Here is a 24,814-nt window from a genome sequence, read left to right on the forward strand (position 1 = left end):
GGACGGACAATCAGGGGGGGTCAATACTGGAATCCCTTCCAGTGTAGACCCGGAAATTATACACACATCATGTATAACTTTCAGACAGCATACACATCCTCCATACCGTGCCCTCTTGCTAGGTATGTACTTCTTAAAAACCAAACGCTCCTTGAACAGGACCAAAGACTCATCCACACGTATTTCATTGCCTGGAACATACACGTTTGAAAACCGATCTACAAAATGATCAAGGACAGGCCTAATCTTAAATAGATGGTCAAAATCAGGGTGATCTTGTGGCAAGGCTAAAGCATTGCCAACAAAATGCAGCATCCGAAGAAGAAGCAAATACCGATTACGAGTCATGGTTGCAGGAAATTTAGCCGTTGCCATCAAGGGACTAGTAGACCAATAAGAAGCCAGTGACGGCTTCCTTATCAACACCATCAAAAAAGCCAAACCCAAGAACTTTTTCATCTCTTCCAGATTTGTGGGAATCCACTTGGTAGCTCTAGACTGAGGCCTAAGTCTGGCAGTGTTGTCCCTAAAATACTGCTCTGCATACAAATTAGTCTGCTCAACAATCTCTTCCAAAAATACATCATTCATAAACAACTGAAAGAAATTGACAGGCAAAACGTTTTCTGTGTTCACTCTACACAAGAAGAAATCAACTGTTATAATCAGAAATGGAAAACCTTCGCCAGTTGAGTTTGTCATTGGTGGCTAGGAGCCTGTGGAGGCTTGGGCACAAGACCAGGTTCTGTGTCCAGCTCCATGCTAGGCACAGCTGTTAGCAGGGCTACCTTTTGCAGGTTTGGGTACAGGGCATGGACATGCACACCCTCACCATGCACTGCTAGTTATCACATGACATAACTCATGACATATTCTGTGACTTTATTGATAATACCACTGCAACATTCGAAATAACATCATTTATGTGAACACTGTGCAAGGCAAGAACGCGTGTTATAATTACTTTAGAACATGAGTTATGTTTGCCAATGGTGGCTGGTGACTATTAAAAGCCATGTGGCGTAATTCTCGGCTTGAATTTAAGTAAGCATGATAGAATCACTCACTCGGAGGGTTCAAGGGGGTTCGCTCACACTAACTTACAGTCAGTCTTATTCTCTCACTTATTCTCAATCAAATCATTTACTTTCATTCGCACTTGCAGCCACTTTTACTTACTGCGACTCAGTTTCACAGACTCATGCAGTCTCGCTTATTTTCGCTCTGACCACTCAATGTCACTCATTCTCAGTTACTCTAATTTTCAGTTACTCTCACTACCTCCCACTCATTCTAAATGATTCTGATTGACTCAATCTCACTCCAGTTCATTTAGTCTCACTTAGTTTCACTCATTCGCACCTAGTGTCCCTGAGTCTCCCCATGACTCTCTTGTTCTCCCTGATTCACTCAATCCCACTCATTCTGATTCACTCAATTTTACTGTGACTCACTCACACTCAATCAGTCCCACTCATTCTCTTTTTTTTTGTAAATCTTTTTACTGACATTTTGAACAAAGGAGGAAAAACATGAGAGCATATCAAGGACATTGGCAACAGCAACTATGCGGTAGTATCCTAGACTCCCCCACATTACTGTGTCAATTGACCATCTTATGTGGGCCATGTAAGTTTGGGTAGTTCCTTGCTGGGTTCAAGGGAGCAGGGCCAGTGCAAATGTCACTCCTCAATTTGTCTCACTCAGTCACACTCAGTCCAACTCAGTCTCACTCATTCTTACGCTGTCTCACTGTCACTCAGCCTGTCATTCTCATTCATCTCACTCATTCTCACTGATTTGCTAGGTCATACTCATTCTAATTCCGAAAGACTCACTCAGACACACTCATTCACACTCATGCTGACTCAAACTCACTCAGACACAATCATTCTCATCCAGTTTGACTCAACCATTTTCACTCACACTGACTCTTTGACTCACTAAGATTCACTCAAACTTGACTCACTGAGCCTCACACACAGTAGCATTCAATTACACTCCCTCATTCTCCCTCACTCATTTTTTCTCACTTAGACTCACTCTTGTTATCATTCATTGTCCTCACGTTGACTCATTCTTTCACGGACACTCTAACTTGAACTCAAACATACACACATAGGCACACAGATATGCTCACATATACACACAATCTCTCAAAGACACACACTCCCACACATTCATACACAGTATTTCAAAGCATTTTTTTCCTAACCTTGCTGTCTGTTCAGGTCCTGTTGTGCCTCCTCTTGCATGATTCAGCTTCAGAATTATGAAACTTGAACCTCAAATCTGCACAGACACAGATTGGAGTTTTCAGTCTCTGCTCATTCACCCCTCCCTTTCCCAACCCTCTGAAGAGCTCGGAAATGGTGAGGGTAGGGCCAGCTTTAGTGCTGGTGGCCCCCTGTGGGACTGTCTATTTTGATGCACCTACCTTATGACCACCTCCTCATATTCACTTACTTATTGACATTTCGAACAAATGAGACAAAACATGGGAGCATATCAAGGACATTGGCAACAACAACCATGCAGTTGCATCCTAGACTCCCCGCACATTACTGTATATCCAAATGTGCCCCTCATCTCTCCATAGCCCCTCTTTCACATGCATTTGTTTGTTTTTCAGTACTTGTAAAGGCTGGCTTTACAAATCCATTCAGCTATCCACATAAAATATTGTTCTGTTCTCTGCAGCAGGCACATTCACCCTCTACGTACATTATGGCGCGTCAAAGCTGGTGCTAGACAAAACTCCCACCTGTTTCTTTAGCAGGAACATTAATCTCAAGAGTTATCTTGATAGTTTAATTGTTTCCTGTAGGGTGGACACACAAGGAATTTTCTGCAGGTGCTTTTAAATTGCAGGTTTCGTAAGTCATTGCTAAACACATAGCCCCCATGAGGTTGGTGCCCCCTAATCCATGTCAGCACCCAGTGCAGCCGCACCGCTTGCACCACCCTAAAGCCAGTCCTCGGTGGGGTGACTGGCAGATTGATGTGCAGCCACTGGAAGCGCAGGGCCTAAGCTTGCAGTGGCTGTGGCTAACTTTATCTGTGATGCTTTACCAAGTCACAGATTTGGAGGCACTGAGGCTTGCCAGAGGTCCGAAGTCAGGGCTGGGGGTTTCGCCAGCCCTGGATAATCTCTGATGGCTGGTGCAGGTGCCTTTGTGTGCCTGTGCCAGCATCAGACATTCTCCCTATCAGAGCTGTCTTAGGCTGCTGCTAGACAGCATATTCTTTTTAAACCAAAAGTAAATAAATGATTATTATTCACTGTTGGTATGACAAGGGGGGCATAGCCCTGGCGCCTTAATGGGAAAACCACAATTGATAGCTACTTGAGTTATATATAACAGGTGAATTTCATTGGTTTTGTTTGTTTAAAACAGTATTTTTACTAGGGGTGGATGATAAATTCATCTACTCCAGAAGAGTTAGTGGAGTTTTGGCCACTCCACATTATGCATGTAATGTGGAGTTCAAGAGAAATGCTGCCAACTGCTGCATGGTGGAGTTTTGTTGTGCATGAGGCTTGCCAATGGTAAGTTAGCGAGTGTGATTTGGCTTTCCCTAGCATGTTTTTTGGTCACTAGCGGGGCACCTGGTAAGATATCCCAAACGCAGGTGGTCACGTACATTCACAGAGAGAAAGCTACAACTTACGTAGAAAATCTGAAGTGCTTGAGTAGAAAATCTTCTAGAATGGAAGCAAAATCAACTCAAGAAGCAGCACCCTCTGGTGTGCCGGGTGGTGTCATTGGCAATGATTTTTCAGCATGAAACAAGCTCCTAGTGTTAGAAATCAGCACAATTATCACAACCTGCCTAATTCTGCCCATTTGTGTAAATCCGTGGAATCTTGTGAAGTTTTTATGTATTTCTGGGGAATTCTGTGGAGTGAAACCTTGCAAGTTCCACCCAACCCTAATTTTTACATGACGTTTTCACCAGTTATATCTGTGGCCCAATATATGCCCCCCTAAAATTCACTTCCTGAGACACCACTGCTGCTTGAAATCTTCCACTTTCTCCATATCTCCTAAATTAGTTACAGCTGTCACAGAGTGTACTTTAAAAGAGAGTGCAAAAAGAAAGACAAGAAGAGAGAAGGAGATGAGAGAGGAGCAAGGGAGTGGGGTGGGTTTGAATATTTTTGCCAGGGCTGCATTTACCTCCTAATTTTTCCCTGGAATTTTCTCATTTCTATGTGTATACACATTTGTGGCTAATTTTAAAATATCTATTGCATGTGTGTATACACCTATTACGGTGTGTATTTGTGCGTCTGTGAACTGACACATTCAATAATGTAAACAATGACTCTCCAACGAAGGGTAAACAATGTATGCTCAGAGCACCATTGAACAGTGCACACAGACTATTTGAAAGTGTTTGTATACAGAAGTTTTGAAGTGTAAGGCAGCCCATATCTAACCTCTTATGCACAGAATCTCTAGATGACTAACCTTAGCACCTGGATACCCCAAGCACCTGGGCTCTTGATGTTTCTCTTCTGAGTGATTGCATCATTAATTTTACAAGGATGGGTAAGCTGAGGCTGCTCATGTTATGTGTGGAAAAAGCTTGTCCTATTGTCAGTTGTGCTTTGTGCTGGAGGAATTTCACACTACACTAGCTTGTATTGCAGTGCTTAATTTGTGCTTGTTGTTTCCGGTGCTGAGAACCGGCACGTATTTTTGAGGGCCGGGGCTTATTCTTCTGCCTCAAGTATTTGCTGCGAGCAAAAGACACACATGGGAATGACGGAGGAAGGGAAACACGAAAAAGCGCCTCAAAGGGAGAAAGAAGAAAGCTGCAAGAGTGAGCTGAAGGGGCAGGGAGAAGCTTTATATGGATTGAAGAGGCCTGAGATGGCTTCAGGATTATGCCACCTCAGTATTCGGTGCTCGCACATTTAGTTACAGCAGCAGTGTGTTTAAGAGTAGGGCTTTGGGCACTGGCACCGGCACCTTTTATTTACAAATTAAGTACTGTTGTATTGTATATGAAAGAATATTGCCCTACTTCTGGTCATACTTTCGGAAAGTGAGATTCCCATTTTGCTGCACATTCTAAGCATGAAAGATGTTTTCCTTCTGCTTCCGGATTTCGTAGTGGAAGTGTGGGCTACTGTTGTCAGTGTTGTGCAAGAAATACGCTTTGCCTAGTTGACCTCTTGAGTCTGTGGCGGAAGACTGCCTTACTGTTATTCATTAGTAGTACCTACCTTCCACCCTCAGCCTGCACCTATCTCATACACCCATTTTCTACCTGCTCAAAGCAGGTGGTATATGGGAAGGAGAAGGGCCTGTTCTTTGGTCTGGAATGTGATCCCATTTGTGGTTTTTCATTGGGTAAAACTAAGTTGTGTTATTCCCTATTCTGGGCCCAGCAACCTGTAATAGCTAGATTTAGGAGCATGGGTAACGGTTGAGTTAATTCAAGCCACCCATAACTCTCCCACCGCTTCTCTAATCTAAATCTGTCCTGTTCATAATTGAACGTGTTATTACCCATTCTGGGGTCAATGGCAGTGGGCACACAGTTCAGGGGACGGAGGCACAGGACAACAGGGAAGCTGGGAGGACTGCTGTGCGACAGAGGGAGGACAGGCCCAGGGATCCCACTCTCCACGAGGCACTCTCCAACATCATGGGAGCATACCACCATTCCCAGGAGACAATGGGCACGGTACTGGCCATGTTTCAGGAGATCCAGCGGCTCCAGGAGGAACAGTACCTAGGGATTAGGGAGGACTTGAAGTCCATTAACACCTCCCTGGTCACCATAGCAGGGGTGCTGGCAGACATGGCCAACACCATGAGGGAGACAGTGGCATACCACTGGGCCACTAACACCAGCCCCGAATGATGAACAGCCCACCAAGTTCGCCGGCGCTAGTGAACAGGAGGTCTCGCCACAGGACCAACAGGTCACCAGCACCCCACCCCCTGCAGAAGGAGAACCACCCAGCAAACAGTCCCTGCGATCCAGGCACAAGACAGAGAACATTGCCAAGACCCTCTCCAGGAAATAAGACTCTCCTGATTGTCACCCTTCTGTCCCACTATGTCACCCTGACCAACTTGAACTGCCATTACTCCAATTCCTATGCCCCCTTGGACAATGTACCTGTGATACAAAGAGACTGTACTCTCCATGGATATTCCACTACCATCATCCCAGCCCGTTGCACATCCCCCTCCACTTATTAGCACTTAAATAAACACCGTTGAATCACAAAACAATCTGGAGTCAGTACTTTCACAAATGTGTTATTACAACCTCTTAGACAAATATCAATGTTAACGTTCATTTGCACATACCAAAGTATGACAGTTGTTGGGCAGCAATGAACATAGAAGAAGGCAGAATGTGGTACCCAGATCTGCGAAAAGGAAAGGCAAAGTGAACTGTCTAGGTCCATACACAGAGGTAAAAAGGAAGACTTATACAATGTCCTACAGTAGACTGATATGAGATGAGCAGTGCCAGTCTCTTACCTGTGTCTCACTGGAAGTACTGCATGATGATGCTGCTTCGGTTGTCAATATCTTCTTCTTCTGCCTCCTCTTCCTCACTGTCCACAGGCTCCACAGCTGCCACAACACCGACATCAGGCCCATCCTCCTGCAGAAAAGGCACTTGGCATAGCAAAGCCAGGTTGTGCAACATACAGCATGCCACGATTATCTGGCACACCTTCTTTGGTGAGTAGTATAGGGAGCCACCTGTTAAATGGAGGCACCGAATCTGGCCTTCAGGAGACCGAAAGTCCGCTCTATAATCCTCGTAGTTCGCCCTTGTGCCTCATTGTAGTGTTCCTCTGCCCTTGTCCTGGGATTCCTCACTGGTGTCAGTAGCCATGACAGGTTGGGGTAACCAGAGTCACCTGCAAATGTAGAGGGATATCTGTTAGACATACACCAAACCTTAGGGACTATCCCATACCCAGACACCTATTCATACTGTGTGGGGACGTTGGGCTCACCTATTAGCCACACATGGTGCCTCTGGAGTTGCCCCATCACATAAGGGATGCTGCTATTCCTCAAAATGTAAGCGTCATGCACAGAGCCAGGATACTTGGCATTCACATGAGAGAAGTACTGGTCTGCCCATTCATTGAATGGTAGGTTTTACGATTTCTGTACACCTGGTCATTCCTGCGGGGGGGAGGGACACATGCCACATGTGTACCATCAATGGCACCAATGATGTGGGGATATGTCGCAGCACATAGAAGTCACCTTTCACTTTGGGCAAATCCTCCACCTGGTGGAAAACGATATAGCTGCGCATGTGTTTCAGCAGGGCAGACAACACTCTGGTCAACACGTTAGAGAACATTGGCTGTGACATCCCTGATGCGAGCAGAGGGTCATGTACCACATAGGTTGCACAAAGGTGTTTTGCACTAATGTGATTTAATCGGTGTGTGGCGCTGTCTGTCCGTATTCCTGCCCAAATGTGCTGTGATGCAGTTAGATGCCCCGCCATGAGCCCCCCTGAAATGGCGGCTGCCTGACCTGTAAGGAGGGACAAGGAGAAATGAGGTAACTGCGCTGGCAGTGTGCAGCGTTGTGGTAGGCGGTCCAAGACCGCTGCGCAATTCAGCATTGGTTATCAATGGGCCTTCTGGATTCCAGGAGCCAATGACGATGTACGTCGGCGGTGACGGTATGCACCTCCATGGACGTGACTGCCATTTTCTATCTGTTCACTCACTTGATGCCTGACCTTCAACAGGAGAGGACCTACACTGCAAGTGCTGCTGTGACCTCAGTCTGGAAGCGACAATGGCTATAGTGTCTGGAGAAAGGGCCCCTGCCTTCACCGCAGAGGAGTTGGACAAACTGGTGGATGGGGTCCTCCCCCAGTACACGCTACTCTATGATCCTCCAGGCAAACAGGTGAGTACACTGTGAGCATGATGCATGGGATATGAATGTATGGAGTGGTCTGGATGGAAGATACATGTTGTGGGGGGGCTGTGGCCTGCATGTGAGGATGGTCAGTGTATGTGTGTTCAGGGCATGGGTGGGAACTGGTGGCCAATGAGTAAGAAGAACTGAACAGTGGAGTGAGTTCCATTCTTACTTTACCTTTCCTCTAGGTCAGCACCCACCAGAAGAAGGGTATTTGGTGTGCCATCACCAAGGAAGTTTGGACCCTGGAGGTCTATCATAGTCAGAACACCCACTGCCGCAAGAGATGGGAGGCCTGTGCCGCTGGAGCAACAAGGCGGCGGAGTCCCAGCTGGGGATGGCCTCCCAACGAGGAAGGGGTGCCTGTCGCACCATGACCCCCCTGATGTTCGGTGGCATATCTGGAGTTGGATGGGTGCTTGAGGGCATCACAGCAGCCACAAGGGGGTGAGTACAGTCTCATTAAGCTGACTCTGTGTGCTTTACGAGGTGTCTGGTTGGGGGATGTGTCCTGTGGGTTCCCCTAGGCCAGGGCGAACGTGGTAGGGTAGGTCCCTTGTTAGGCAGGCTCTGTGCCACTCCAACCCCAATAGTGGTAGTGGCCATCTACAACTAGTCAGGCTCCTGTGGGTTCCAGGAGTGCAGCAAATGGGGTTAGGCATACTCCCCCATGGGCAGGTGATTTTCCTAACAACTGTTAGTGCATGGGCTAGTGCATAGGGCTGTTCCCTGTGTGTTGTGTCTGCCAACAGTAGTGATGTTGCTGGCATTGACCATGTGTCACCTCTTTCTCCCCCTTTTTGTTTTGTCACCCTGTCCTTGTGTGCATTAGCATCATCTGGTAGAGGAGCAGTAGCACCGGAGCAGGATGGAGCTGCAACCCTCATGGCCCAGGAGGGTGAATGTACGGAGTCTGAAAGCACCAGTGGGACAGAGGGCGAGGGGAGCTCCACGACAGGGACAGGAGGGAACACCAGCGACAGCGACTCCTCCTCTGATGGGAGCTCCTGTGCGGTGGCGGGCACATCTCTTGCCCACCGCAACAACAGGTGCAGCTGCCACTCCCCCTACCAGCACTGCCCTCCCAGCAGCCCCTCAGCGTGTTTCCTGTGCCCGCTCACCCAGGAGGGTGGGCATCTTCTTTGCACCAGGCACCTCAGGCCCTGCCCCAGTCAGCCCTGCTGCCCTCAGTGAGGAGGCTATTGACCTCCTGAGATCCCTTACTGTTGAGCAGCCAACCATTTTGGATGCCATCCAGGGTGTAGAGAGGCATTTGCAGCAATCAAAAGCATACCTGGAGGGCATTCATTCTGGCGTGGCGGCCCAAAAGAGAGCCCAGCAATCTGTACCGCAGTTGGCACCGCCACAATGACTGCCACCTGCACCGCCATCTGCACCGCCACCTGCACGGCAGCTGCCTCAACTACAGTCACCAGCTTCATCCACAGTGGGTAACCCTCTGAGGCTGCAGGAGATGGCCTGGTGTCTCCCTTCACAAGTGCAGACACCTGCACCACCGGCAGCATCTCCTCCGCAGACACCGCCGCAGCCACCGCCACCTACCCCGCGACGTGCCCAGCCAGTGCCACTACAGCGGACATCAGCAGCATCCCCAGTGGGAAGGAGTACGAGGCTGCAGGAGACGTCCTGGACCCTGCACACACTACATGAGGCACCATCACCAGCACTGGCACTACCAACAGTTTGCAGCCTTAGTCGTCGTAAGGAGGAGTGTGGCTCTGCCTCCATGTAGTATCATGCTACCTGTTACCGGTAAATCTCATGGCTCAGACACCCATGTGAGGGAATGGGAACTGCCACACCACTTTCTGCAGCATCACTGGGCACCATGCCCCCTCCAGAAACAGTGGAGAACTGCATCCACTACCCCAGTCCTTGGCAGGATGAGGCACTCTTGACACCAGGCCCGTCCAGAACCAGTGGAGAACAGCATCCACTACCCCAGTCCTTTGCAGGATGAAGCACTCTGGGCACCATGCCCCCTCCAGAACCAGTGGAGAACAGCATCCACTACCCCAGTCCTTGGCAGGATGAAGCACTCTGGGCACCATGCCCCCTCCAGAACCAGTGGAGAACAGCATCAACTACCCCAGTCTTTGGCAGGATGAAGCACTCTGGGCACCATGCCCCCTCCAGAACCAGCGGAGAACGGCATACGCTAGAGCGACTGTGGCTTTGCACTCCTCAGGAGCAAGCAGTGGGCAAACCACCCACTTGAGAGACTGTGGCTTTGCACTCCCCAGGAGCAAGCAGTGGGCAAATCACCCACTTGAGAGACTGTGGCTTTGCACTCCCCAGGAGCAAGCAGTGGGCAAACCACCCACTAGAGAGACTGTGGCTTTGCACTCCCCAGGACCAGGCAGTGGGCATGGACCCCCCTCGAGGAGCAGTGGCGTCGTCCCATCATCCGGCTAAGGTGCCCCCCCCTCCCCTTCCCCCTGAGGTGCCTGTGTTTTTTTGACCTGATGCCCCTGCAGTGTTCTCTCCTATTGAGGCAGGTGCATCTGTGGGCTTCGCCCATGCTTTTTGGGACCACTGGTCCACGGACATTTAATGGGACAGTGTACAGACTTGTGTTCTTGCCTTAAATATTTGTATATACTGATGATTTAAAGTTATCTTGGGCTGCCTGATTGTTTGATTATTACACTCGTTAAACTCATTTAATTTGGTCCTTGCGTTCTTCCAGGGAGTGACTGGGTGTATCTGTGATGTTATTGGATGTGTGTGTGTGTGTATGTTGTTGTGGTTGGGGGTGGGGGTGTTGCATGTGTGTGTCACTTTCTTTTTCCTCCCCCTCTCCCCTGTGTAGTAGAGGCAGTACTCACCGTCGTCGTCGCCGCCGTCTTTGATGTTCCTGGTAGATGAGGAGGTAAACCTACATGGTTAGGACCGGTAACTCATGCTCCATGGCATCCTGGTTCCTCGTTGGGTGTTGAGAGGTGAGTGGTTTCCCTTCTGTGTACTGTTTCCGCCGTCTTTTTGATGGCATTGGCATCGCCCCGCAAAAACTAGCGGATTGGTGCCTTGTAATAGTGTGGTTGGTACATTGCCTTCCGCCTGTCTGTTGCCGGTGACCGCCGCGGGTTTTGTTTCCGCCATGGTCGTGATTCCAGTTTTTTACCGCCAGCCTGTTGGCGGTATTACTGCTGCTTTATCACCAACCGCCAGTTGTCATAGAACAGGCAGGTAAGGGAAGGGCAATTGTGATTTGGCCCATAGACGAATACAAAAGAGAAGGGAAAAGATAATTGGATGATGTTGCATTTCATAAGAGACTTTCAAAAGATCTGACTAAAGAATTGGCAGGTGAGGAGTAAGTCATGGTGAAAAAAGCTTTTGACATAGGGCTAATTGGACGAAGGAGCATTCTCACATCACTGTGGATAGTGCTGTGCCCCTGCTGACCGCCAACATGACCCCCTCTCTTTTTTCCTGGAGGAGTCTGTAGTGTTGGCGCCTTCCGACACTACATGTGCAAATGACAACACTTCACACAATCTTCTGTTTGTCAAAGTCAATCGTGGCCGGGGGTGGTTAGGCAGCGAGCATTCACCAGGACGCGACCTCCTGAGTCACCCCGTATCGCCTGTCTCCCCGCCCTTGGACAGGCCCTTTATTTTTATACATGCCCTGATGACACCAGTGCAGACTAAACAAATGCGGCACAAACGTAGGGGGAAAAGCATGTGGGGCAAGGAAACAATGAGCACCCCGTCCACCCCCAATGATAGTAGTGACTCGGGACCAATTGCATCACTGGTACGCGACACTACATTCCTCTAAAAATCAAACAAAAAAAACAACACACACAATTGCACACAAGTCACCCATCAACAAGATGGTCAGGCAGCCTTATAGAAGGAGTCGAGTTGCTGCGCAAATTGTATTTCGTAGCATCTGACCTTCCGAGGACAGGGCTCTGACTAGAGTCTCTACAGGAGACGTCATCATGGACAGGGGTCTGCCCTGTAATGTCCGAGACAGGCAAAAAGGGAACACCACCAGCGTCTTCACCATGTGTGGACTCCACATCATCATTCAGAATTAGGGGGCCTGGGTCTTGAGCGTCACTGGCAGGAGTATAGAACCTCTTGAATAGGGATATGTTACGGGTGACAACAACAGCTCCCCGCTGTGCCACAACAGAGGATCCGTTCAGACGGATGACAGTCCAAGGAACCGTACCAAAAGGCATTCGGAATTTAGTGCCAGGCGATAGTTCTTTCAGCAGCACTTTATCACCAGCTTTTAGGTCAGAGCTTACAGCGCGTCTCCTGCGACTGGCATAGTTGTTGGTTGCTGACCGTCGCTCAAAGACTTGATCACCGTTTATAGTTGGTGGGACCCAAGACCGGTGATGTGGGATGCATCAACTATTGCTCGCCCAAAAACTATGGGGGTCATTCTGACCCTGGCGGTCGGTGACCGCCAGGGTCACCGACCACGGGAGCACCGCCAACAGGCTGGCGGTTCCTCGTCGAGCATTCTGACCGCGGCGGTTCAGCCGCGGTCAGAAACGGAAAGTCGGCGGTCTCCCGCCGACTTTCCGCTGCTCGGGAGAGTCCTCCATGGAGGCGGAGCGCGCTCCGCAGCCATGGGGATTCTGACACCCCCTACCGCCATCCTGTTACTGGCGGGTCTCCCGCCAGGAACAGGATGGCGGTAGGGGGTGCCGCGGGGCCCCTGGGGGCCCCTGCAGTGCCCATGCCAATGGCATGGGCACTGCAGGGGCCCCCGTAAGAGGGCCCCGCAACAGCACCCGTCGCACCTTCCCACTACGCAGGCTCCATTCGGAGCCGGCGTCCTCGTGGGAAGGTAGATTTGCCCTGGGCTGGCGGGCGGCCTTTTGGCAGCCGCCCGCCAGCCCAGGGCAAATCTCAAAATACCCTCCGCGGTCTTGCGACCGCGGAGCAGTATTTTGTCGGGGGTAGACTGGCGGGCGGCCTCCGCCGCCCGCCAGTCTCGGAATCACCCCCTATATGTCCAGGAGCTCAGTTGGTAGTGGAGTGAGGGGTCTGGCGACAATTGTGTGAAAAGGAATAAATGGCATAGTCACTAGTCTGCCAACTCGTATGAGCAACGCAGATCACTTTGTTTAGGGTTTTCTTAAAACGCTCCACTTCCCCATTGACTTGGGGCCAACGGGGTGTGATCCAGCAATGTCGAATGCCAGTGTTCTTAAAGTACTCAGCCATCTCTTGGCTCTGAAATGGCAGGCCATTGACAGTTTTAACCTCAGCGATGAGCCCATGGGTGGCTACAATTTTCTCCAGACGAGATATCACCATTTCAGCTGTGAGAGCAGGTATGATCTCCACCTCGGGATACTTGGGGAAATCGTCGATCACAACCATAGTGTGGTGACCATCTGGGAGGCTCCCAAAATCGAGACTGGCTGACATCCATAGTGCATCAGGGCTGGGTTCAGCCTCAACTGGGACGGGGCGACTAGGCTCTCCAGAGGCTTGGCACCAAACGCAGGACCTTACCACTTCCTCCACTTGCTCATCAATGAGAGGAAACCATACTTTAGATCTTAATCGGCTCTTTGTCTTGACCATGCCCTGATGTCCATGGTGAGCTAACTGCACCACTGTGGCCGTGAGAGACGACGGTACAACCAACCTGCATCCTCTGAGCAGACATTCATCTGCATCTACGGTAAGTTCATCCCAAACATTATACAAACTCCCAAGAATGAACTGAGAATCATAATTTAGACTGGCCAGTTGTCTCTTCACCACATACCATTGGTTGGTTCGGATTGCAGCTAGCGTCTTTTGGAAGCATTCATCATTTGCTGTAGCTTCAGCTATCTCACTTCTCACTTCGTCTGAAGCAGCTCGTGGGTGTCTGGATAGATAATCAGCTGGATTTTCAGACCCGGGGCGACACTCCAACCGACACCGATAGTCCTCTAACTGGATCATCCACTTTTTTATCCTGGGAGGAGGTTTTGACACAGTACCATTGAACAATGGTAACAAAGGTTTGTGGTCAGTCGTTACCATGAAGGGGCGTCCATAGACGTAAATATGAAAATGTCTACAACCCCAATGCATAGCGATTGCTTCTTTTTTTATTTGAGAATACCTTTGTTCAGTCTTAGTTAATGATCTGTTGGCGTGTGCTACTGGGGACCAGTTCCCGTTACCTTGTTCCTGAAACAACACAGCCTGAGTCCTTTTAGACCCGCACCAACTGCGATCCTGGTCTCTTTACTGGGATCAAAGTATCTTAGGGTGGTGTCACTGGACAAAGCGCCCTTGATGGCTTCAAACGCTGTCTGTTCAGTTGAGCCCCAAGTCTATGGCTCGGATACTTTGGTCAGATTCCGGAGTGGCTGAGTGAGGGCTGATAAGTCCTTGATGAATCTGACACAGTAATTCACCATTCCCAAAAAGCTTCTAAACTCAGTTATGCACGTGGGCAGAGGTGCATCTTTGACATCACGCACTTTCGCTGGGTCAGGCGCAATGCCATCTGCTGAGAATATGTATCCAAAAAAACTGTATTTTGCTTCTCAAAAACTCGCATTTCTAGTGATACAACATCAGACCAGACTCTTGGATTCTCTGCAATACACCTCTGAGGTGGGAATGATGTTCTGCGATAGAAGGTGCATGTATCAGAATGTCATCACTGACATTGAGTTTTCTTGGTAGATCAGCTAATAGTTCACGTATCACATTTTGGAAGACTTTAGAGGCACTGGAGATTCCAAAATGTAAGCGCTTGTACCTCCTCAGCCCTACATGTGTGGAAAAAGTTGTGATGTATCGTGACTCTTTTGACAACACCAGTTGATGGTACCCTGATCGTAAGTCAAGTTTTGAAAACCAGCATGACCCGCTAAGTTCACCAATGATGTCGTCGATCATGATGCGGACTTCGCCAAGCTGCTTGGGTTTGCGGGCAACCACAATAGGAGAAACCCACAGAGTGGGCCCTGTCACTCTCTCTATAATGCCCGCCTTCTCAAGGTGATCCAGCACTTTCTCTACTTGGGGTCGTAGATGAAATGCGATGCGTCTATGGCGAAGGGCGACAGGTTGCACAGTCTTATCAATATGTAGTTGCACCTCTTTGGTCTTCAGACAACCAATCCCTTCAAATACTCCTTGGTACTGGCTCAAGAGCTCGGTTATCGACTCCTGGTGTATACTGAGTGCGAAGGTGACAACTCCCAAATCTTCAGCAGCTTTGCAGCCCAGTAACATTCCACGTCCTTCTTCTGCCACGTAAACCTTAGCTAGAATTGTCTTGGAGTCATGGGTAATGGTAGTGTTGAACACTCCTCTCAGGGCCAGTGGCATGTTTTGTCCATAGGCATTTACTTTGACTTTAGCTCTGGACAGTATTGGAATAATCTTGCAGTGTTCGTTTACAGCTAAAATGTTGATTGAGGCTCCAGTATCAACCACTGCCAGAACCTCGTGGGTGCCTAATTGGACTTGGCATTTCGGCAATTTTGTTGACATACGAGAAGCGTTTCCAACAGTGAATATTGAATAAACCACATGTACTTCAGCTTCATCATCATCCATGTTGCTACCGTGTTCAGAATGGCTTGTCGTCACGTTGATGGAAGCATTTCCGGTCCGAGATTTGCTTGACCTACACACTTTCACATTTGGAGCATGTCTGGTAGAGACCTTCTGGACTCCTCCAGGATACGTTCTCTAAGTTTTATTGACAAACACCCTTGAATGATTTGCCCTCTTATCTCTTCTGCTTTGTCAGCGAATCTGCACGTAGTGGCAAAATCTCTCCGCCTCATGTGGAAAGAATCTATTGATTCTTCTGCTTGTTGGCGGTCTTGCCTAAAAACAAACCGCTCATAGTCCGTATTGGCCATGGGCTCAAAATGTCTGTTTAGGGCGACAATTAAAGAAGTGTGTGTTTTGGGGGCATCTTCAATGAGGTTTTTAGCTATTTTGTAGATGTCTGTTCCTCCTAAATGTAAAATCAAGGCGCGATTCTGAGCGTCTTCGACCTTGGGGGCCTCAAAATACAGTAAGACCCTTTCCACCCACTCTTTCCACTTAGGGGCCTAGGCAGATGGGGTCCCTTCCACGATGAAATGCTCGACGGGTGGTATGGTTCACATGACATCAGCAGGCAGGTATAATTATAGTTTGCAGAAACAGTCCTGGCCCCAAACCACTAACTCTGGTATTCACTGGCCCTTTGTCAGCACAGACAGCACTGGTGCATTATTGGTGCAGGTATAAAATCACTGTCAGTGGCACTAACCAGGCGTCTTCAGGCTCAGATAAGCCTCACCGGGCGTCTTCTGGCTCAGAAGGGCATTATAATAAGCTGAGAGGTGGGCCCCACGTCGACCTGAGCTGTGGGCAAGAACCTCCACAGAGCCCCCTTCACAGTGATGAAGTCAGCTGCTTCAGGGGAACCGGCCTCGTTCAGAGGTCCCTGAGGGCACAATCCAGCAGGAGTAGCATGATGGTAAAAGCAGGCTGTATGGGCGGGGCTGCTGCTACAGGCTCCGCTGGCGTCAGCGTGTTCAGAACAAGCACGCACAAGCTGCACTTCAGCACAATAAAGAATCGCGGGGCTTCCGCGATCCTCTGCAGCAATAAAGATCTGTTAGTGAGGGCATGGCAGGCAGACAACACCTCCACACCACAGCCCACGTGAGACGAGCACCGCAAAGAAAAACGTCCGCCACACAGCAGGTGAGAGCGGTGATTCGCACCACACACCCTCGTCGCCAATGTAGTGTCAGCGCCTTCAGACACTGCAGTTGCAAAAGACAACACTTCACACAATCTTCTGCTTGTCAAAGTCAATCGTGGCTGGGGGTGGTTAGGCAGCGAGCATTCACCAGGACGCGACCTCCTGAGTCGCTCCGTATCGCTTGTCTCCCTGCCCTCGGACAAGCCCTTTATTTTTATACATGCCCTGATGACACCAGGGCAGACCAAACAAACCCGGCACAAACGTAGGGGGAAAAACACGTGGGGCAAGGAAACAATAAGCACCCCATCCACCCCCAATGATAGTAGTGTCCCGGTACCAGTTGCATCACTGGTACGTGACACTACAGAGCCCTTCCCCCTTTTTCTCACTCTTACCCTCGTCGCATGTTGCCGGAGATCCGATTCTGCTGCCCCCCCTGGGAACCGGGCTGCTGACCTGCGACGCGGTTCAGACGGACGCACGCCCCCTTTTCCAGCACCAATGAGGAGGAAGGCATCAGTCAACTTTTCACGTTTTTGCGTCGCCGTTCCAGGGAGCAGAGTCGAGGAGTCGGTCCTATGGATGTAAGCTGGGTGGGTTTGAGGGCTCGCACTGAGTCCTTAGTGGGGGATAGAGGGCAGGGGGGTGGAATAATTTTTATTCTGGTCAAGGGTCAATTTTGCTCCGTGTTCATTTTGCCTCACATTTTCCATTATCACAGTTCTTTCCAGTTGGCAGTGTGCAGGGGCAAGAGGCAGAGCTTGGGTTTGCCTTTTAATTTATTGTCACTGTTCTAATTGCGGCGGCTCCGGCATAGCTTTACCAAATCGAATTTTGTTAGATAACGGAAAAGCACTTCGGTAATTTTTTCTCCCAGTTTCTTTTTCTTGCATTATAAGCATCTAAATTTGAGGCACTTTTGCCACCTTGTTAGTCAAGTCTGCATTGGCCTGTGGGATAATTTTCTAGGAATTTCTGTACGACAATTTTAAATATTGGTGGGAGTTATATATCAGTACAGAAAAGGAAGTTTGGCTTGTGGGCTCCTTTTGTAGCTTAGTTTCACAAGATGTATTTATAGTTTAATTTTAAAATGCCTAGGCACTTGAAAAACAAGGCTGATTCAGAGATTACTGAGGTAATGGTACGCCTTGCCTCTATTGAGGAGTTTATGAACCTATTGCTCCCAACTCTTATCCCCTTGGCCCAGACAGTTCCCAATCCACAGGTGGCCTCTCCAGTTGTCCCAGCGCAATCTGTTACAGGGGGAAGGAGAACGTCCCAGGAGATCTGGCGTGCCACCTAAGGCGGCATTTCCTCCTCTTCCAAAACTCACCAGGAAGGGTACAGCTAATGGGGACAGGGGGTAAACTGGCAAAAAACAACACTAATTTAGCGCAAGCCTCAGAGATGGCTTCAGGCCTGACCTCAACCTTTGACACAATCACAGTAGGTGAGGTTCGAATTAAGAGCACCACTTCCAACGCATAGGTTGCTGGGGATGACCTGGCCTCTAGCTTAGCAAACGTTTTGCCCTGGTTTTCAAGGCTGTGAGGCTTAACATCACCTCAGGTAGCGGTCGATGGCACCCAATCGGGGGGGATCCAATGCAGGGAGGGTAGCATCTATTAGGCTGCTTGAGAATCCCCTAAGTGCCATAGTAGTGTCAAGTAATTTCTCTCAGGCCCCCTTAGTCCCAGAGCCACAGGCGCCCAGCATTTCTTCCAGAACGGGAGCTCCTACCATCAGGAAAATGGTTGCAGAAGCGGGGGAAGCAAAGGTGAGGAAGTGACTCCTCAACCCAAAACTGAGCACGATTTAGTGCTCTCCCAGCGGGATCATTTGGGGACACATTTGTCAGTGGAGGTGAAAGATAAGATCAAGAGGGGGGCATATGTGAATCTGTTTGAACTGACTGTGAAACCAGAATCGGATGAGCAGAAATCTCATAAGGAATGTTCACACAAGGAAAAAAAACTATAGTTGAAGAAACTCATAAATTGGACAAAATGGTTCTCTATCTATCAATCGGTTATGTTAGAGAAGTCACTAGAGTTGGGTTCTCAAATGGCTTTTTACATGAGCAAAATTGTTGGGGCTTTTGAGGAATTTGGGGGAACTTGTTGGAAGGATTAGGTCAAGGGCTTTCGGTTAAAGAAAGCCACCAACCCGGTAATGTTTTAGGATCAGACTGATGTGAATGCATGGTTACGGTGTATGATGCCCAAGAAAATTGATGGGAATAGCTATTCGTCCTTTCATTCAGCGGCTCCACCATGGCCAAACCAGCTCTCTGAGGCTTGCACTGCAGCTACAGCTGCTGCCACCTCAAAGACAGGGTTCTGCCCTCCTGGGGTCTGAGCAGCTCAGTCCCAGAAAGGCAGAACACACCATTTCCTTTGGGAGCAGCGTGTTACACCCTCTCCCTTTGGAAATAGGTGTTACAGGCTGGGGAGGGGTAACCTCCCCCAGCCTCTGGAAATGCTTTAAAGGGCAAAGATGGTGCCCTCCTTGCATAAGCCAGTCTACACTGGTTCAGGTACCCCCATTACCTGCTCTGGTGCGAAACTGGACAAAAGAAAGGGGGGTGACCACTCCCCTGTCCATCACCACCCCACAGGTGGTGGCCTGAGCTCCTCCAGTGTGTCCCAGACCTCAGCCATCTTGTTTTCAAGGTGTGGTGACACTCTGGAGGCCTCTGAGTGTCCAATGCTAGCAGGTGATGTCAGAGACCCCTCCTGATAGGTCCATACCTGTTAAGGTAGCCAATCCCCCTCTCAGGGCTATTTAGGGTCTCTCCAGTGGGTTCTCTTCAGATTCTACTTGCAAGTTTCCAGCAGGAATCCTCTGCAACTACTACTTCATCCTCTGACCTCGGATCAACTGCAGACTGCTCCAGGAACCGCTGTAATAACAACAAAGTATCAAGAATGGCTACTTTTCCTCTGCAACTTCAGATCCAGCCAGCAACTGCAACAGGTTCAATGATGTGCACACTCTGGGGACTCCCTGTCTTCACCCTGCACCAGAAGTACCGAAGAAATCTCACGTGGAGTGACGGAGTCACTTCCCTGCTGGCACCTTCCAAGTCGACGACTGGTTCTCTTGGACTCCTCTCCTGGCAATGAGCATGCTCTTTGGAACACAGGTTGAGGACCCCTTCAACTCAGACTGTCCTAAGGTCCTGCTGTCAAAATTTGGAGGAGGTTAGAGCTTTCCTTCCCCATTAGTGACAGTACCCCTGAGCACCACGTCATCTTCACCTCCTGGGGCCTCTGTGCACTATTTGCAAGAATCCTTCGTGCACAGCATGGTCCAGGTCCACAGCACTCTATCCTGTGACGCTCAACTCGCTGAGTTGACCTCTGGCGGCGTGGGACCTCCTTTTGTAGTGCTGCACCAACCACAATTTGCACCTTCTTTGTCCCTGTGTCCTGGGACCTCTGTGGGTGCTACCTGGTCATCTGTGGGTTCCCTCCAGTGTTGGGAGCCCCTCTGCCTCCTCAGTCTGAGTTGAGGCCCCCAGGTCCCTCCTGGGTCCAGGCAGCGCCACTTTGATGCAAAACGCGACTTTGCTTGAACCAAGGCTTGTTGGACGAATTGAGTGCTGAAACTCACTTGCATCCAACATCTCTTCATGGGATATCCATTTCTTCATGCTGGAACCTGCAGCCTACTTCCTTTGGTGCATTTCTGCAGTCTTCATCCAATCGGGGACTCTTCTTTTTCACCCTCTTCTTGGTTGGCAGGGGCTCCTGGAACTTCTGCCGACTTCTGGACTTGGTCTCCTCTCTTTGCAGGTCTTCAGGTCCAGGAATCCACCATTTGTTGTTTGCAGTCTTGCTTGGTTCTTCCAATAACTCTAATCATGATTTGTAGTGTGTCCTAAGGAAACTTGCAGTACCGTACTCCTACTTTCCTGGGCTCTGGGGTGGGGTATTTTACTCACCTGTGTGGTTTTATTACTCTCCCAGCGATTCTCTACACACTACACTTGTCGGGGGGGGGGGATTCATGATTCGTATTCCACTTTCTTAGTATATGGTTTTTGTTGCCCATAGACCTATTTTCTCCAATTGCATTCTATAGCATTTCCTATTGTTTACACTATTCTATGTCTAATTACTTACCTTGTTTTGGTGTCTAGTGTATATATTGTGTATAATACTTACCTCCAGAAGGAGTATTGCCTCTAAGATATTTTTGGCCTTGTGTCACCCAACTAAACTACCTTTATTTTTGGTAACATTGAACATTGTCTTTACTTGTGTATATGTACTGTGTAACTATAAGTGGTGTTGCAGAAGCTTTGCACGTTTCCTAGTTAGTTCATCCTAAGCTGCTCTGCTATAGCTACCTCTATCACCCTACGCTGCTAGAACACCACTACATTTCACTAATAAGAGATAACTGGACCTGGTATAAGGTGTAAGTACCCAAGGTACCCACTACAAAGCAGGCCAGCCTCCTACACTTATAAGGGGGGGGGTCCAGTGTGCCAACTGAAATTGGAGTATGAAGTCACTAAATGATAGTGACTAATTTGGAAGCTGAGAGAGCTGGTTAGCAGAACTTCAGCGACACAGTTAAGCACTACTGACAACACTCACATTAGGCCAGAAACTATGGGCCCTATGTACAAACACTTTTTCCCATAGACACAGAATGGGTAAATAGCTTTGCTACATCTGGCCCTATGAGAGCTGACATCCTGACCAGCAGGATCACAGTGAGATAGGCAAAACATACTGAGAAACAGGCAGAAATTGGGTTAACATCCCAAGAAAGATGGGACTTTCCTACAACCATCCTGATGCCCCTTAAAAGTTTGCAACTAAAGGGTGCTCACCCACCGGTTTACATTCAATATGAGGAGGTCCAACTGGAAGAGCCGATCTAAAATTATTTATAGTCCTATAAGCCAAATCTTGCGTACCAAAATCTGATAAAAAATTGATAATCATGGTAATGTGTGCCCCTAGGAGATCAATAATCCATTCACTGCACCAACCTATCCAACGCTTCCAAGAAGCCTCATATCTCTTATGAGTAGAAGGTGCCCAGGACTGAGGTAAGAAGATAACTTCTCTCGAAACGTTCGACATTTGCCAACGTCCCCTGAAAGCTTCCCCCCTATGAGGGACAAAAGTCCCTGTATTATTAGAGGATGAGGGAGGAGTCCCGGATCCAGAAGTAAAGAAGGAAACTACGGCAGAAGAATCAGAGGGGCATAAGATAGTGACATCGCCACTGGGAACCATGACTGAGCCCTCCACAGAGGTGTTATCAAAATGATCTTTGCCCCCTGTTTCCGGACCTGAGAGAGTACCCTCTGAATCATGGAGAAGGGGGGAAAGTCATATGAGAGAGTGGTCTTCCAGGCCTGAAGGAAAGCGTCATTCGCCACGGCTGACGGATCCGGTCTCCAACTGTAAAAGAGAAGGAGTTGAAAAGTGAGGCGAGACGCAAAGAATTCTATCACACACTTGCCCAAATGATTCATCAGTGTCAAGAAAATGGACTGGTGATGTTTCCAGTCTCTGCTCTTCCCTCAAAAACCAAGAGTTCCAATCCTCTACTACATTTGAATGTCCCGGAATGTATTCCGCCATCACCGATATCTGATGTTGAAGGGAAAAATGCCAGAATTCCTTGGCAATCTCCACCAATATTCGGGACCTGACCCCTCCCAATCGATTGATATATCGCACCGCAGAGACGTTTTCCATATGTAACAGTATGCAACAGCTGGCTTTGTGGAGAGAAAGAGAGCAAATCGCAAAAGTACCCGCCAGTAGTTCCAAACAATAGATGTGTAGGGAGAGTTCCGCTGTAGACCACCTGCCCCCAGTCTCTACCGTTCCACATTGTGCTCCCCATTTCCACTGACTGGCATCCAACTCTATGACTATTTCCGGGATAGAGGAAAAATGGCTTTGCTGTTCCAAGCATCCATGTGCCCCAACCACCAGTGTATCTCTGTTCGGGCTTCATCTGTCAGAGAAATCTGCTGTGCATAACTTAGACCTTTGCGAAGATGCAGAATCTTTAGATGCTGAAGGGCCCTGTAGTGTAAGGGACCCGGATATATTGCTTGGATAGAAGAGGCTAGAAGCCCTACCAAACCCACCAAAGTCCTCAGTGATATACTCGGAGAGACAAGGGCTCTCCGTAACTCTCTCTTGATCACAGAGGTTGCTTTAATTGTGCTTTGACCGAATCGACCAGGAAGCCTAAGAATTCTATGCATTGAGAGGGAAGGATGATGGATTTTTCTGAATTTATCAGAAAACCCACATCCTGCAAAATCTGAATGGTCCAACTTAGATAAACAAAAACTAAATATTTGGTGTGGGTCATAATCAGAATGTTGTCTAGATAAATATTTAGGCGTCCGCCTCCCTCTTGAAGAAATTCCATGACAGGTTGCAGCAATTTGGTGAAACACCTTGGGGCTGAGGATAGACCGAAGGGAAGGACTGCAAACTCGAACCTCAAGTTTCAACTTGAATCTGCGATGCAGTGCGAAAACTGGTACTGTCAAATAAGCAACTTTGAGGTCTAGACGGACGAGCATATCCCCCTCCTGCAACAGATCTCTTAAAAGATGAATACCTTTCATCTTGAAATGGTGGTAGATTATGAAGGAATTGAACTCCCTGAGATTCAGAACCAGACGATACCCTCCTCCTTTCTTTTGCATGATTAAAGATTGTGCTGACAAACCCAGACGGGTGCAAATCTGTAGAAACTATTGCCCGCTTCTGAATAAGAGAAGCAACCTCAACATCTATGAAACTGCTGTCTGCTTGGGAAAAATGTAGAGGAGAAGGAATTACTGTCTGTTTGGGAGGGGAATAAATCTCTAACTGGTAACCCAGTGCAGGTTGCAGGACCCAGGGATCCTGAGATATTTGTCTCCAAGCTTGCAAATGCTCTTTTAATCTGCCCCCCAAAAACACTTTAGAAAAGGGAATGATTCTCAACTGTTGCTGCCATGCCTGGGTTGCTGAAGTTGCCCCTATTTCAGCCTCGATGGGCATGACCTTGACCTCTTCTGCAGGAGGGGTAGAATCCTGAAGAGGATTGGTAGAAGCCACGGCCTCTCTGCGAGTACCTGGAGGAGGCCTGATAGAAACCACAGCCTAGCGCTCAGTCTTTATAGCGTCCGACCCTGAGAAAAAGGCCACCACTGAACATCTTTTTCATGGAGGATTGAGCATTGTCCAGGGCAGAGAATGTGGAGACATATTTACCAAGATCCTTAACGAATTTGTCCCCAAAGAAGAGGCCATTAGCCATTGAACTGGGCCCCGAAGAGGCTAATTCAACCAATTTGGAATCGATACTCATCAAAAATGACTTGTGCCGCTCCGTGGACATGGTGCAATTGGCATTACCGAGGAGGCAAATTTCTCTTTGCGCCCAATCCAGGACTGCTTCAGGACTGGATCTCCCGCCGGTTTCCCGCTGCCCCCAAGGAATCCTCCAAGCCTGCGCAGCTTGCTGCGCCGGCTTGGGGATTCCGACTCCCCCTCCCGCCATCCAGTTCCTGGCGGTTCGCCCGCCGGGAACCGGATGGCGGGAGGGGGAGTCGCGGGGCCCCTGGGGGACCCTGCAGTGCCCATGCCAACGGCATGGGCACTGCAGGGGCCCCCGTAAGAGGGCCCCAAAATGTATTTCACTGTCTGCCTTGCAGACAGTGAAATACGCGACGGGTGCAGTAGCACCCGTCGCACCTTCCCACTCCGCCGGCTCGATTACGAGCCGGCATCCTCGTGGGAAGAGAGTTTTTCCCTGGGCTGGCGGGCGGTCTTTTGGAGACCGCCCGCCAGCCCAGGGAAAAACTCATAATACCCTCCGCGGTCTTCTGACCGCGGAGCGGTATTATGGAGGGCGGAATCCTGGCGGGCTGCCTCCGCCGCCCGCCAGGGTCGTAATGAGGGCCTATATCTCTAGATATGAAGAGCTATAAAGGAGTTCATTAAGGGGGGAATCAGCCCCTGCAGGTATCAAAATGGAGGAAACTCCAGTCAAAATTGAGAGCACAACTCTCAAAACGGCCCAATAAGAAATGGAGGGAGCACCTGCAGCAGATTCCCTTAGGCAAAGCCCTTGGATGCTTTTACCACCCCCGTCGGGCATTCTCAGGG

The sequence above is a fragment of the Pleurodeles waltl genome, chromosome 12 (assembly GCF_031143425.1).
Source record: "Pleurodeles waltl isolate 20211129_DDA chromosome 12, aPleWal1.hap1.20221129, whole genome shotgun sequence".
NCBI classification, from domain to species: Eukaryota; Metazoa; Chordata; class Amphibia; order Caudata; family Salamandridae; genus Pleurodeles; species Pleurodeles waltl.